Source organism: Phacochoerus africanus, chromosome 2, assembly GCF_016906955.1.
Source record: "Phacochoerus africanus isolate WHEZ1 chromosome 2, ROS_Pafr_v1, whole genome shotgun sequence".
Taxonomy (NCBI): domain Eukaryota; kingdom Metazoa; phylum Chordata; class Mammalia; order Artiodactyla; family Suidae; genus Phacochoerus; species Phacochoerus africanus.
Window position 1 is genome coordinate 191,784,836 of NC_062545.1, and position 14,236 is coordinate 191,799,071.

Genomic DNA, 14,236 nt, shown 5'->3' on the forward strand with positions numbered 1-14,236 from the left:
AAAAATGCCATTGGCAGTTTGATAGGGATTGAACTGAATCTGAAAATTGTCTTGGGTAGTAATTAATACACAGAAATCTCTTGCATCCCTATACACTAACAATGAAAGATGAGAGAGATAAATTAAGGAAACAATCCCATTTACCATTGCACCAAAAAGAATAAAATACCTAGATATAAACCTACTTAAAGAGGCAAAAGATCTGTGCCATGAAAACTACAAGAAACTGATGAAAGAAATCACAGATGACACAAACAGATGGAAACATATACTATGCTCTTGGATTGGAAGAATCAATATTGTCAAAAGAACACTTTTTTTTTTTAAACAGGAATCAGTAACACCATGAATCTAGCTTCCCACAGGGCTCAGATATCAGGAATGGTGGATGTGTGACCAGACTGAGAATGCCCTGGCCAGTTACAGCACTTCATCTCTGAGGCCGGTCTTTCTTAACTGGTATGTGTAGAATAATAGAAGAAAAATGTCTGTGTGAGCTGGTGAACTCCAAAAACCCTGCAAACCTGGAGCAGCTGATAGCTATCTTTCTCACCATATGGAAAAACTGCTCTATAATGCAGGCAACATAGATGAAAGCAGAAACAAGGTATAGAAGAGTCAGCTAGTCAGTTCTGTAAGTCAATAGATTCTCTTCTCATTCAAGATAGCCTAAGTTGGAGTTATATCACCTATACCTAGAGAGTCCTTTTAAAGAAAGCAGAAAAGCAGAGATGCTGAAATGTTGTGTCACTATATATGTCATTTGAAAATTTACTTGTACCAATTTTGCAAGCATCAAAATCACTTAAATTTTCTTTGCTTAGTCTCTATCAATTGATTATAATCATGCCATATTTCAGTTTGTTCCACATCTGATCAATGATTTCCTATACAGATTTTGTTTTCCCTGGAGTTTCTAAGTGTATCCTCACCCACATTATACAGAAAAATCATGTCTTCTTTACCATATCACTAAATCCCTCAAGATCCTTACAAATTTTTGAATGCACTAGAATAATTTCTAAGCCCCAAGGAAACATAATTCTCCACTTTGAAAGTCCTCTACCTTCTCAGGCTAATCATTCGATTTCATTTAAGACTATTTCTTAGGCTTCAGTCTGGATGCATTCACAGGAGGAGCTCAGATAGGAAAGGCCAATTATCATGACCCTGCTCTGGACAATTCTTCAAGCTCTAACCTCATTTTCTGCTCCTCTTCCCCTTCCAATTATCTATATCTACAAACTCAAGGGGACTCAACGGAAAAGCTTCTTCATTCATTTTAAACAATAGTCAATGTTAATTATTGTACCATGCTGTAATACAATCATGCCTTCAAAAATCTATGGAGTTGTAGAGGACTTAAGACCTTTACAATAATTACCTCAAGCCATGATGCTTTTTCAGTTTTCATATCTGCTTTTTCCTATATGAGGAAAGTATAAAATTTTATTGAAAGACATAAAAGAGTATTTGAATAAATGAGAGCCATTCTATGTACCTGACTGGGAACATTCAACATTGTAATACAATTTATCCCAAATTCATCTCTTTATATAATGCAACTTGTTGAAGGAGGTCATCAAGAGGACATGACCACCAGTTGACCCACGAGCTAGACCCAGGCAATCAGGGGCTCCTCATTCCCTCTTCCTTCCTTGGAAGGTACACTCTTACCATTCCCACAGTGGGGTCATTTTCAAGGATGCAGCCTTAAGAGTAAGGTCTAGTTGAAGCCATCTGGACCAAATATGTGACTGAACCCAGTTAAGACCTCTATTGTAAACTTTTTTTAAGGGCCACACCCATGGCATATGGAAGTTCCCAGGCCAGGGGTTGAATCGGAGCTGCAGTCACCAGCCTACGCCATAGCAATGCAGGATCCAAGCTGTGTCTGCAACCCACACCACAGCTCACAGCAATGCTGGATACCCAACCCACTGAGCAAGGCCAGGGATCAAACCCACATCCTCGTGACTAGTTGTGTTTGTTACCACTGAGCCACAATGGGGACTACAAGACCTCTATTATAAACTTTTAAGATTTGGTGGTGTACAAAGATCTACTCATACTGCAGTCACCTAAGACGTCTTGTAAGCAAGTTCTGTTTTAATGAGCTTGTTTGAGAAACTGCACAAAGAGAACTCCAGTAAAGAGAAACAAATGTCTGCCACAGTGGGCCAACCTCTACTGTGAGCAGTTCAGCTGACCATTGATGCCCAACTAGAGGCTAACTTGAAAGCTGGAAGAGCTAAAGTTAGAGAAGGACATGCAATTGTCCACTACTCTGCTAGTTTCAGGACTAGCAGACAAGGTGGAAGAGAAGAATAATAAGAAGGAGATCTTAGAGTGCTATTTTGCCAAGCTAGGAAATCACAAGCTGCCACGGATTAAGGTCCACGTGCTTGTGATAAAGCCTGATTAGGACACTAAGAAGTAGAATCTCTAGGAAGTGGGGAGAGCAAAGAAGAGGATGTTGTATGATTGACAATGAAATGGGCAGAATATCTCATGCCATTTAATCTCTAATATGAAGGAAAACTTTAAATAATAAGTACCCTAGACTTAGATAATAAACATATCCCAAAACCCCTAGAAGAAAATTTGCATTAATTCTCTATCCCTTGAAGTCGTAAGTTTTATCTGAAATGTAAACACCTCAGAAGATAATTAAAACACTGCCCATGATTGCCTGAAACTGAAGAGAAAAAAAAGAGGGAAAGAGACTATTTAAAATACAGATAGCTATAGATGCTCCCTTGGTCAAAATCTAGTCCACAGCCTCCATAAGATTATTAGTAAAGGACAAACACATATTATAAATTTTTTCTCCACAAATATTAGTAAAAAGCCTTAGCCATGTGAGTGGATAATCTTAACTTGTTCCATCTGCCAGAGATACATTTGTATTCAACTGGTTTAAAATGAGTGAGTTTTATATTGTTGTACCTGATTCTTGGCTAAAACTTTGGAATGAAAGCTGTGGAATCTCTGCGTCTGTTTGTATGTTGATGTTGAAGATATGCTAGGTATATGTGACATTTTTCTATCTCTGGAGGGTATTGCCAAAAATAATTTGTAAAAGAGCTCTATTTAATTGGCTTAAAGAAAAATAAGCTTTAATATCAATAGCGTACTTAGGTAAAAAATGAAATCATTTTTTTTAATCTGCTAAAAGACACAAAGTTATTTTGGACTATTGGTCTGTCCTTAATAGGATTGTGAAAGGCCTTTCTTCACCTTTTAAATAATCTGCCTAGAAAACAGATATGCTGTGCTTTATCAAAATAATTTTTTGTGGGAGTTCCCGTCGTGGCGCAGTGGTTAACGAATCCGACTAGGAACCATGAGGTTGCAGGTTCGGTCCCTGCCCTTGCTCAGTGGGTTAACGATCCGGCAATGCCATGAGCTGTGGTGTAGGTTGCAGACGCGGCTCGGATCCTGCGTTGCTGTGGCTCTGGCGTAGGCCGGTGGCTACAGCTCCGATTCAACCCCTAGCCTGGGAACCTCCATATGCCGCGGGAGCGGCCCAAGAAATAGCAACAACAACAACAACACAAACAACAACAACAACAAAAAGACAAAAAAACAAACAAAAATAATTTTTTGTGATTCATGCTCTTTATCAGACTTTGATTATTTAAGAAAATTGAGTCTTCTCTATTAAAAAAGCTCATTTTTTTTCACAACTATGTAACTTATGTATTTGCCTTTGCAGTCTTTAATTATTACTTTGGTTAACTGTATAACTAAGTATTGTTTTAATACTATGACACTATCAAATTAAATGTTGTAAATTTTTGGTATTTTTGACAAACTTACCCCAAGTCAGAGTCCTACTCATCTTGAACTAACTTTGTGATTTTCTAGAAAGCCACTGGACATCACAAAGATATGCTATTTCTCCTTGTAAAAGAGAATTAAACTAATTTGCTTATCATATATTAAATTACATGGGAAGCATTTTTAAATAAGTGATGCTTAACTTTCTTTAGGTTATTTTATATAAATATATGTTATTAATATAAATGTTCCTACTGTCCTTAATCTTCTAAGAGTTTTATGGAAAAGACTCTGACAAGTCCAGGTTTCCTATAACTAAGATAAGTTTGGGAAGGACAACAATAAACTTTTCAAGTGCTTCCTTAAGGTTACCTGCAAAACCCCACAATATGTTATAGGGTGGTAGCCCAAGACTTGTCCCTGTTCTCCTTCTCCACTACAGTAAAACAGGTGCTTAACACTGACATGTGAAGGCTTGCCTCTGCTGCAGGACACTTTGCAGACTTTGCTAGAACATCTAGGAGAGAGAGGACGGGTGGTGAATCCACAAAGAATTCAAGGCCCAGGCATTGCCATAATGTTTGGGGGATTCATTTCTTTGGGTAGGATATGCATTATCCTAGAAGCTGTTATTGATAAGGTCCAAGCCTATTCAACCCCAATGAACGTGAAAAAGCTTTTCTAGGAATTTGGGGGGTTTTGTTTGATACTCCACTTGACCCAGTGCCTCCATCCCTGATACTGCCTGGTAAAGAAAGAGCACATGTGGGACTTGGGAGTCAGAGCAGCAAGCTGTTTTTGAAAAGACAAAAATATTAGTGAAGCAGACTACAGCTCTGGGTATAACCCATATAGGATTGAGTTAGATGTCTTCATAACTCTGGAAGGTATGGGTTGGGTGCTGTGGCAGAAATAACAGAAGGAGAAGGTACCCCTAGGATTTTGATCCCAGCTCTGGAAGGGGTCAGAAACCCAATACAGCCCCCCATACACACATTCCTTCCTATTAAGGGATGGATGGAGAACATGTCCCATCAACCCACCTCTGTCATGGCTCTAACTCTCACTGTGACTAAGTGGCCTGCATATTTGCACCAGAGGAGCACCCTGTCTGCCAGCCTGCTATCTCTAGACATACAGGTGCTACTAGGCCCTACAGAGTACACAGATGCTCTGAATGCCTCCATGCCTATTCCTGTGGCTGCCCTTGCAGCTTTCAGAGAGGGATTGGAGGAAACCTGCTGGTATCTGGTGTACGGATGCCTGGAAACAGAAACAAACCACAGCAGCCAGTGGGCTGAACTCAGAGCAATTTGGCTAGAGATCACTCATGAACCTTGGCCATTAATCCTTTGTACTGACAGTGGGGCTGTTCTAAAGGGATTAACCCTATGACTTGGACAATGGAAGCTAAGGGGGTGGATGATGAAAAAGCCTTGTATGTTCAGGATATGTGGAAAGATTTTGGATTCACCTGGAAGAGCTTCAAGCAGTCCTTACTGTCTTCCATGTGCCAGGTCATGAGACACTGACACATCCTGACAGTCAGGAAGCTACGTCCTAGCTCAGGTACAAACCCTAGCAACTAATCCTCTGGTATATACATCAGATTTGTTGCAGAGAAAGAGTGACCACCCACAAATATGCATGGGATGGCATATTGCCAAGGATGCTGGATTGCTCTTGAAATACAGTGACTCGAAGGTCATGATTGGGCAAAAGAACATGACATTGAATGGAGGTTTCAATCTCCCCTATATCTAGCAAGCAGTAGGGTTGATAGAAAGAAAAAACAGAATATCAAAGCAGCAGATTAAATTACTAACGGGTTGGAATTCCCATCATGACTCAGCTAAATGAGCCCAACTAGTATCCATGAGGATGCAGGTTCAATCCCTGGCTTTGCTCAGGGGGTTAAGGATCTGGCATTTCTGTGAGCTGTGGTGTAAGTCATAAAGGAGACTTGGATCCCACGCTGCTGTAGCTGTGGTGTAAGTCATAAAGGAGACTTGGATCCCACGCTGCTGTGGCTGTGGTGTAGGACGGCAGCTACAGCTCTGGTTTGACCCCTAGCCTGGCAACCTCCATGTGCCATGGCTGCAGCCCTAAAAGCTAGCTAAATAAATAAATAAACTAATAAACAAATAGGTAAAACCACCATGGCCAAGTGGACTAAAGTATTGTCACAGGCTTTCAGTACACCTTTGAATGATCAACCAATAGGGTCTGTTTCTCCATATGCCAGACTAGGGACCCCTGCTGAGACACACAATAAAGTATGGAAGTTATGGGGAAGAGCCATTACCCAGCTCTCACCATGGATCAATCTGCTATGCTGCTGAGAACACCAAAGTCCCTATCATACCTGGGAAAAGCATGATCTACTCTTATTTGCAAGGGGACAGCTCACCCAGATAGCTGCCAAACAAGCCACCTTCATGCTAGTGAAACACTTTGCTGGCCGCTCAGGGCACACTGGGAAAATTGCAGCCGTGTAAGACTATGAGAGCCAGTCACAAGGGGTGGAAGTGTTGGAGGAGGACATTGAGAAGACATGACCACTGGTTGACCTTTGAGCCAGACCCAGGCACTTGGAGGTGCCTCATTTTCTCCCCTGTCCTTGGAATAAATGTGCTGTCTACCATTCCCATTGTTTTCAAGGACAGAGCCCTTAGGAGTATAAGGTGCTGTTAAGACCATCTGGATGAAATACATGACTAAACCCAGTTAAGGCGTCTATATAAACTTTAAGATCTGATGGGCAGATGCAGAGATCTACTCATCTTGCTGTCACCTAAGCAAGTGTAGTAAATAAGTTCCCTTTCTTATTAATCTTGACACCTACTGATCTGGAGTGGTCTGCCTCTTTCTTCTGTCTCTACTGCCTCCATGTACAGTGCAATTCCATAAAAACTTCTATTGGAACTTTGGGTTATGAAAAAGACACTTGACAAAATTGACCTTAAAGTTGATCTGGACGAAAATATTCACCAAACAGCCAAAGAATTCTCCTTTAAAAATACTGAAGAATAAATTTCCCTATTAGGTATTAAAAATGTATTTGAACTACAGTAGTGGAACCATAGGAATAGACATATGAATGAAAAAGAAGAGAAAGTCCAGAAGAATACCTATGCATACCTAGAAATTTAATATGTGATAAAAGTAGCATTTCAAATCTGTGGAAAAAGAATTATCAGTAAAAAAAAAATGGCAATATTTGATGGTGGTAACAATAAACTCTGGGAAATATACAACAGAGGCAATTTTTGGTCCAAGGTATCTCTTAGAGCCTTGGTTCTACTCTCCAGACAGTTCCCACTTCATCATCTCCAAGCTGAATCCCACCCCATTATCTCCATCCCTCATCCCACCACATCCTTAAGGTCAGAGCCTTCCTTTCCTGTATGGTGACAAACTCACTCGTATCTTCTTCCAGCTCTGCAAGTCTTCTTAGCACCTTAGGCAATACCACCTGCTTCTACTCTCTTAATATTCTGAGAATAAAAACAGTCTAGATATACTCCTGCCAAGCAAGACCGTCAGGGAAAGAAGAGAACCCAGGCTGTGAAAAGAAAAACCTTGGTCTGGAATGGAAGGAGGTTTCCAGTACATTCTCAGGCCTGGAGTGAATAGCTGAGAAGCAGGAGAAGGGGGGGAAGAAAAGAGTGTACGGAAAAACGTACACTTTTTTGATTGAAGGAGGAAGGAGTCTAGGAAGGAAAGGGGCCAAGGATGAAAGGGGTTTCACTTCTAGTTTCTAAGTTTTTTCCTTTTTGGTCCAGGGAAGGAAGGAAGGGAATATGGAAGGAAGGAAAAAAGAAAGAAGAATTAGAAAATGGGGAGTTCCCGTCATGAATGAGCGGTTAACAAATCCAACTAGGAACCATGACATTGTGGATTTGATCCCTGGCCTCAATCAGTGGTTTAAGGATCTGGCGTTGCCATGAGCTGTGGTGTAGGTCACAGACGCGGTTTGGATCTGGCGTTGCTGTGGCTCTGGAGTAGGCCGGTGGCTACAGCTCCGATTAGACCCCTAGCCTGGGAACCTCCATGTGCTTCAGGTGCGGCCCTAAAAAAGACAAAAAAAAAAAAAGATTTGAAGGTGGGAAGAAACTGTTAGACTCCAAATTTACATGAGACCTCAAAATAAGTCCAGATAGATTTAAAAGTTTTTAATGTTTTTAATCTAGGAAGAGTAGGAGAAGAAAATACTGATTGTTTCTATAACTTGGAAGGGAGGCTGTACTAAGGATGACACCCAAGACAAAACCAGATTTGATAGATATGACTATGTTAGAATTATAAAAACTATAGGGCAAACAACACTATAAAGTTACAAAGCAAGTGAAAAAGTAGGAAAAAATATTTGCAATATGTGACAGGGAAAAAGGTATCCTTAATGTTTGAAGAAATATTCCAAAGAATAAAAAGAATGAAAAAGGTGTATAATTGGAAAATTCTCAAAAGAAGAAATATAAATGACCAATAAATATGTGAAACTGCATATCTTAATAAAGACAGGCCTATTTTGAAAAATAAAAAAAACCATTTTTCACCTATCAAGCTGGCAAAAATTTAAAAGAATTTTTGACAGAACTAGAATAAACAATCCAAAAATCTATATGCAACCACAAAAGACCCAGAATTGCCAAAGAAATCCTGAGAAACAAAAACCAAGCAGGAGGCATAACTCTCCCAGACTTCAGACAATATTACAAAGCCACAGTCATCAAGACAGTGTGGTACTGGTACCAAAACAGACACATAGACCAACGGAACAGAATAGAGAACCCAGAAATAAACCCAGACACCTAAGGTCAATTAATCTTCAACAAAGGAGGCAACCATATAAAATGGGAAAAAAGACAGTCTTTTCAGCAAGGGGTGCTGGGAAAACTGGACAGCTCCATGTGAATTAATGAAAATGGAACACACACTCACACCTGGCACAAAAACAAACTCAAAATGGCTTAAAGACTTAAATGTAAGACAAGACACCATCAAACTCCTGGAAGAGAACATAGGCAAAACATTCTCTGACGTCAACCTGATGAATGTTTTCTCAGGTCAGTCTCCCAAAGCAACAGAAATAAAAGCAAAAATAAACAAATGGGACCTAATCAAACTGACAAACTTTTGCACAGCAAAGGAAACCAAAAAGAAAACAAAAAGACAACTTACAGAATGGGAGAAAACAGTTTCAAATGATGCAACTGACAAGGGCTTAATCTCTAGAATATACAAGCAACTTATACAACTCAACAGCAAAAAAGCCAACAACCCAATGGAAAAATGGGCAGAAGATCTAAATAGACATTTCTCCAAGGGAGATGTACAGATGGCCAACAAGCACATGAAACAATGCTCAACATCACTGAGAAATGCAAATCAAAACTACCACAAGGTACCACCTCACACCAGTCAGAATGGCCATCATTAGCAAGTCCACAAATAACAAATGCTGGAGGGGGTGTGGAGAAAAGGGAACCTTCCTGCACTGTTGGTGGGAACGTAAGCTGGTACAACCACTATGGCGATCAGTGTGGAGATACCTTAGAAATCTATACGCAGAACTACCATATGACCCAGCAATCCCACTCTTGGGCATGTATCTGGACAAAACTTTCCTTGAAAAAGACACCTGCACCCCATGTTCATAGCAGCAATATTCACAATAGCCAGGACATAGAAACAACCCAAATGTCCACTGACAGATGATTGGATTAGGAAGATGTGGTGTATATACACAATGGAATATGACTCAGCCATAAAAAAGAATGAAATAATGCCATTTGCAGCAACCTGGATGGAACTAGAGACTCTCATACTACATGAATGAACTAAGTCAGAAAGAGAAAGACAAATACCATATGATATCACTTATATCTGGAATCTAATAGCAGGCACAAATGAAACTTTCCACAGAAAAGAAAATCATGGACTTGCAGAACAGACTTGTGGTTGCCAAGGAGGAGGAAGTGGGGTGGTTGGGGAGCTTGGAGTTAATAGATACATACTATTGCCTTTGGAATGGATTAGCAATGATATCCTGCTGTGTAGCACTGGGAACTATGTCTGGTCACTTGTGATGGAGCATGATAATGTGTGAAAATAGAATGAGTACATGTATGTGTAACTGGGTCACCATGCTGTACAGTAGAAAAAAAAACTGTATTGGGGAAATAACTATTAAAAAATTTTTTTAACATTTCTCCAAAGAAGATATACAGATGGCCAACAAACACATGAAAAAATGCTCAACATTGCTGATTATAAGAGAAATGCAAATCAAAACTACCATGAGATATCACCTCACACCAGTCTGAATGGCCATCATTAATAAATCCACAAATAACAAGTGCTGGAGGGGCTGTAGAGAAAAGGGAACCCTCCTGCACTGTTGGTGGGAATGTAAACTGGTACAGCCACTATGGAGAACAGTTTGGAGATACCTTAGAAATCTATACATAGAACTTCCATATGACCCCACAATCCCACTCTTGGGCATCTATCCGGACAAAACTCTACTTAAAAGAGACACGTGCACCCGCATGTTCATTGCAGCACTATTCACAATAGCCAGGACATGGAAACAACCCAAATGTCCATCAACAGATGATTGGATTTGGAAGATGTGGTATATATACACAATGGAATATGACTCAGCCATAAAAAAGAATGACATCATGCCATTTGCAGCAACATGGATGGAACTAGAGAATCTCATCCTGAGTGAAATGAGCCAGAAAGACACAGACAAATACCATATGATATCACTTATAACTGGAATCTAATAGCCAGCACAAATGAACATCTCCTCAGAAAAGAAAAGCATGGACTTGGAGAAGAGACTTGTGGCTGCCTGATGGGAGGGGGAGGGGGGAGGGGGAGGGGGAGGGGGAGGGAGTGGGAGGGATCGGGAGCTTGGGTTTATCAGACACAACTTAGAATAGATTTACAAGGAGATCCTGCTGAGTAGCATTGAGAACTTTGTCTAGATACTCATGTTGCAACAGAAGAAAGGGTGGGGGGAAAAATGTAATTGTAATGTATACATGTAAGGATAACTTGATCCCCTTGCTGTACAGTGGGAAAAAAATAAAAAAAATTATTTAAAAAATGTTTAATAAAAAAGCCTGAAAAAAAAAAAAAGACTTAAAAGAAGAATGATGGCTACAGAGTGGGACAGAATGGCACTTATACAGTATGGGTAGAAGTAAAAATTTGTTAAAATCCTTTTGGATGACAATTTGGAAATCCTACCATTTAACCCATTCATGACACTTCCAAGAATTTTTTTGTGTGTGTATGTGTGTGTCTTTTGTCTTTTGTCCTTATTAGGGCCGCACCCATGGCATATGGAGGTTCCCAGGCTAGGGGTCCAATTGGTGCTACAGCTGCCGGCCTATGCCACAGCCACAGCAATGCTAGATCCAAACCGTGTCTGCAACCTTCACCACAGCTCATCGCAATGCTGGATCCTTACCCACTGAGCGAGGCAAGGGATCAAACCTGCAACCTCATGGTTCCTAGTGGGATTCATTTCCCCTGCGCCATGCTGGGAACTCCCACTTCCAAGAATTTGAAGGAAAAAACTTCATTAATTGTGAAAAACTGGAATCAATTTAAAAAAACATCAGTAGGGACTGACTAAATAAGTTATGGTATGTATGCTATGGAATAAAATGCAGCCATTCAAAATGACAGCATGTATTTATTATCAAGAAAAATGATGACAAAATATCAGCATGAAAAAAAGGTCTTAAAACAGCATAGATAATAAGACAGCATTTCTGTCAAAAGAAAAAAAATCTGTATCTGTGTGTAGGAATAAAAGTCTATAAAGGAGTTCCCTGTGGCTCAGCAGGTTAAGGATCTAGCATTATTACTGCTGTGGTACAGGTTCGAGGGAACTTCCACCTGCCATGAATGCAGCCAGAGAAAAAAATCTATAAGGATATGCACAGAGCAGTAACAGCGATTATCTCTAGAATAATGGCATTACAAAAAACTTTCACTTTTTACTCCTAAGTATATAGATATTTATTGCAATGAGCAGGCATTGCTTTTATAAAGAGAAAAGCATGAAAGGTATTTCCAGTAGGGGAAAAAGAATAGTACTCCAGGTGAGGAAAATACACGAGAAAAAAAAATCTAAATATCAGTAAATGAACCATAGCAGAGGGAAAGATGGAGAGGAATATGTGTGTCTGGATGTGTGTGTGATAAGAATGGACAATCTAGAAGTAGGTGACATAATTGATAAGTAAGTGTTCCTAAAACAGAGGGATACGCTATAAGGTAAACTCTAGGTACTACACCATTTCAGAAAACTTTGGGGTTGGGATAACAGAGGAAGAGGAAATTGGCGAAGTGAAAATACTCTAAAAGTCTAATCCTATTTCGATGGGGAGAAGAATGGGGAAAGTAATGCCATGGTAGGTAAAACGGCACGTCTTAATGAGGAAGATATTAAGTGTCTTGTTTACAGACAATGATAGAGTCAGATGTAACAATTAAGAGAGCAAGGAAAACAAAGATAACCATTGATGGACTAGAAAATACTGCAGAACTTCTAAATTATTATTTCAACTCACTGAAAGAAAGAAAAATATAAACTGCAAATTTCTTCTTATATCTGTGAATTCACAATTCACTTCAATGTAGTACCATACTATGTTTTCACCCAGTACTTCACATGCAGAGAAGGATGAAATGTTCTCTTTTTATCTTATCCTATTAAATAAATCTACTATTTCAGTTGTTTGCTTCAGTTAATGTCCCAAGAGAAGATTTAAAAGCAAAGGTCAATATGAAAATGAAGAAATTAATAAAAGTTCTTTCTTTGGGATCCGATCAATCTTGACACTGGATAATGTTGAGATGGGTGTCTATATAATTTATTAAGAAGAAAAAACAAAGCCAAAGGATTACTTTCCCACTTGCAGCCTGACCACTTATGATGTCATATTCTTTCAAGAAATGTTTCCAAGAAATACTTGAGACTAGTACACTTGTCATATAAGGGGATGTGTTAGGCTGGGGGAGAAAAGCCCCCTAAAGATATATTCACTTCCTAATGCCTAAAATCTGTGAATATCACCTTTTATGGCAAAATATATGATTAAGTTAAGAATCTTGAGAGGAGGACTGTTCTGTGGACTATTGCTTTTTTTTGGCAATAAGTTAAAGAAGTCAATAAATAGCTTATATGAAACTCCCCAAGTGTTTACTGTGTAGTTTTCTGTGGCTACCATAAGAAATTAACTCAAATTTTGTGCCTTTAAAACAACAGAAATGTATTCTGACACAGTTCTGGAGGCCTATTTCAAAAGAAACTATTGCTTGGAAAGCCGCAAAAGCCCTAAGCAGAACACCAAAGGACTATGAGCCTCAGGAAAAGATGCAAAGTGAAACATCACCAATATAGAGGGTCACACTGATAGATTAAATGGATGGTTTTCCATAAGAAGGGAACTAATACATGTTGAGAATTTACTATGAGCCAGGCACTATGCAAGGAATAGCCATTCATAATCTCATTTAATCCCTGTAACTACTCTATATGATATTATGCTGTTTATCCAATAAGGAAACTGGGCCTAAAATTATGTGGTTAGTGCAACGATTTAAACAAATCATCTCCATGTGCCACGGGTATGGCCATTAAAAAAAAAATTTAAATTATCTAGAGTCCTTGCTCTACTATTTTATCTTTCATAAAGTTTAGTTTGAGAAGCATCACTGCCCTAAAACATCATTATAGTGACACTATACCCTCTTCTCTAAAAACTACTCCTCTCCCCCACCAACTTTCAGGAGTAAGCACTCTGTTAACCTCACAATTTTTACAAGGCTTAGTTTAGTCCAGAGGTGTCTGGCAATGGAGACTTGGGAAGCAAAAGGAAGGAATCATGGAGTAGGACCAAACAGAAAAGAGAGAAAATAAATATAAATTATTACAATACAGAGAATGACAATCACTGAGAATATGAACTTTCAGAGTCCATAAAAGAATTGACAAGGATTAAAAGATAGGCAGAAAGTAAATTAGAGGGGTAGAAAGAAAATTTAACTAAATGAAGCCTAAACTTTATCAAAATTCAAAAAAAAAATCAGTTCAGCCCCCAATTTAAATAGATATGAAGACAAAGTCTCTTACATTAATTTCACCAAAATCTAGGAACAGTAAGAAAAATAATAACAAAACACAAAACAGAAAAAAGAGAAGATTAAAATTCCACAGATCGAAGGGCTGAGAGGGAAAAAAATCTGCTGTTAAAGGAAACATGCTCACATTTCTCTGCCTCTTAATTTTTTCTAAATCTGTTCTTACTATCTGCCTATATAATTCCCTGCCAGAGCTTTGCAGCTGGTCCCCACTGAGGCTTAAGCAGACTCCTCTGTGTGTTTCCATTTAAAAATCTTTATTTCAATAGGTGTGCCTAGA